Raw genomic sequence first — 3,402 nt, forward strand, 5'->3', positions numbered from 1 at the left:
AAACACACACACACACAACACACATATATATTATATATATATATATATATATATATATATATATAATATCAATAATCATAATATATATCTAATATATATATATATATACACAACTAATATAATATATATATATATATATATATATATAAACACACACACACACACACACACATAAATACACACACACACACACATATATATATATACACATACATACATATACATGTATATGCATATATATATGTATATATATGCATGTATATGTATTTTTTTTTAACGGTAGGTTCATGTTTGAGCCGCCGTGGTCACAGCATGATACTTAATTGTAGTTTTTCATGTTGTGATGCTCTTGGAGTGAGTAAGGGTCCCCAGTTCCTTTCCACCGAAAGTGCTGGTGTTACCTTTTTAGGTAATTATTCTCTCTATTTTATCCGGGTTTGGGACCAGCACTGACTTGGGCTGGCTTGGCCACCCAGTGGCTAGGTAGGCAATCGAGGTGAAATTCCTTGCCCAAGGAAACAACGTGGCGGTCGGTCACTCGAACCCTCGAACTCAGATTGCCGACGTGCCAGTCTTGAGTCCGATGCTCTAACCCCTCGGCCACCGCTGCCTTGGCGATCATGGACATGATTTTCTTGGCAATTTAGAGCGGTGGTTTGCCGTTGCCTTCCGCCCGGTGTTTTTATCGAGTCACCATCTCTATTTACCCGGCACTGACTTGGGCTGGCTTACCCACCCAGCGGCTAGGCAGGCAATCAAGGTGAAGTTCCTTGCCCAAGGAAATAACGCGCCGGCCGGTGACTCGAACCCTCGAACTCAGATTGCCGTCGTGACAGTCTTGAGTCCGACGCTCTAACTACTCGGCCACCGCGACCTTATATGTGTATATGTATACATTGTAATTAATCAGTAAAGGAAACACGCGAGAGCGAGGACCTGAAACTGATTCTTTTAACAACAGATTTTAAGATTAGATTCAAGAAAATGGAACGTCCGAGACCATCGATGAAACTTGACTATAAAACACTGGACAACAAATACAAGATCGCAGTCTCAAATGAATTCGAGATCCTTCCGAAACGTGACGATGAAAAAACCTAACCAATTATGAAATGAAGGTAGCGAAATTTTCCACAGATACCGGCAGTAAACAAATGGATGAAACACCGAAAGAAATCGTAGCTACATTAAAGTTAAAGGAATTAATAACCCAGTTGATGATGGAAACTACCGAAAGCAGAATGTTAAGATTCAAAGTGTTGAGGAAAGACAGAAAAATATAAACGAACAGTGTCAAAAAGATAATACAATTAACAATTCCACCAAAGACCTATACCAAGGTGTAAGAAATCTCACCAAGAAATTCATTACTTATAAGTTAAAAACGAAGACAGGAAAAGTCCTATTTGATAGCGAAAAAGTCAAAAACAGATGTAAAGAATATTGCTTCCAAGCTTTATGAGAAAAAATGTAACTTAAAGCAACCAACAACATTGCAAAAAGATAAAAAGGAACACCTCCACTACCGAAGCCCAGTAACTGACGAAGTAACTGTTGAACTAATCAGGAATGGCGGTGAAAATATAGAGACTTTTTTATACACTTTGTATGTACATACACTATGAACAATGGCCCGACGACACGGTAAATTTAGTTTTTATTCCAATCCCAAAGAAAGGAGATACACTACAATGGTGTAACAACATTTTTTTTTTTTTTTTTTTTTTTTTACGGTAGGTTCATATTTGAGCCGCCGTGACATGATATTTAATTAAAGTTTTCATGTTGTGATGCTCTTGGAGTGAGTATGTGGTAGGGTCCCCAGTTCCTTTCCACGGAGAGTGCCGGTGATACCTATTAGGTAATCATTCTCTCTATTTTATCCGGGCTTGGGACCAGCATTGACTTGGGCTGGCTTGGCCACCCAGTGGCTAGGTAGGCAATCGAGGTGAAGTTCCTTGCCCAAGGGTACAACGCGCCGGCCGGTGACTCGAACCCTCGAACTCAGATTGCCGTCGTGGCAGTCTTGAGTCTGCTCTAATTAGCCATAGTAGTAAAATTCTGTCGAAAATGATATCTGAAAGAATGAGACCTAAGCTAAAAGTTGAAATAACCGAAGAACAAGCAGGCTTTCGACCAGGAACATGTGAGAGAAATCAAATTCTTAATTTAAAAATGGTTATTGAAAATGCCAGAGAACATAACGAATTATTCTTATGTTTTATCGATTATACGAAGGCATTTTATACAGTCGTTCCTTACATACTTTGGAATAATATGCATCTGATTTAACTAACGAAATATATATACGATCATCAAAAAACAACATATGGCCTTACCGAATGGTAAGCAAGGGGTAAGGCAGTGCTACATCCTTTCACCCTACCTTTTCAGTATTTACTCTGAATCTGCCATGAGAGACGCTCTATAGAATTTGAGAGAAATGTAACAGTAGGCGGACATCAAATTGCCAACTTAAGATACGCTGACGATGTAATCCTTATTGCCGGTAACAGACTAGCTTGTACTTTGAAAGGAATTGATAACCAAAAAGCTTGAGATCATGAAGATCCATAGACGTACACAGACAGATGACAATGGCGTGCCGTATTGTTAACCATTTCATTTACCTTGGAGCCCTTTTCACAAACACATGAGATGGCAAATCTGAGATCAAAATAAGAATTGCAATAGCCAAAAAAAACGCCACAATAGCTCTCACCAACATTTGGAAAGACTTAAAACTAAACTGAGAATCCTGAACACCCTAGTCTTCTCAATAACATCATATGATTCTAAATGTTGGGAACTCAAATACACAGATAAGAAGAGAATCAAAAGCTTTGAATTATGATGCTATAGACGATTACTCAGAATAAGCTAGACAGAGAGATGAAGTTCTGAACAGACTCAATACCACCAACAGATTGCTTAATATCCTGTATAGTAGAAAATTAGCCTTTGTGGAGCATGTGCTACGGAGAGACAGTCTTGATAGCATCCTGCTAATGGGCATGGTCATGGGAAGTAGAGGAAATGGAAGGCCTAAGACTAGGTATCGTGATAACTTCTGGCTACGGTTGAAGTGAAAAAGGCCTGCAGATGATGGAAACAAATGGAGAATGATGGTGAAGAGGGTCACACTGTTCAATTCTGAACTATCTGCCCTTGATCATGACACACAGATACACACAACTCTCGAGTTGAGTGACCTACCCTCATAAATCGTAAAACACTCTTCCGTGTAGATGCTATGGTAGGAAAACCCACGATGCAGAAACTAGATTTATTGAAAATGAGATTATAGTTTCTAAATCCACCTGCATTCCATCTTCATGTCTGAAGAGGAAAGGGAAAGGAGGGGTATAAAAGAGAGAGACGAGAGGCAACGCGGTAACACGG

The sequence above is a fragment of the Penaeus monodon genome, chromosome 3 (genome assembly GCF_015228065.2).
Source record: "Penaeus monodon isolate SGIC_2016 chromosome 3, NSTDA_Pmon_1, whole genome shotgun sequence".
Taxonomy (NCBI): domain Eukaryota; kingdom Metazoa; phylum Arthropoda; class Malacostraca; order Decapoda; family Penaeidae; genus Penaeus; species Penaeus monodon.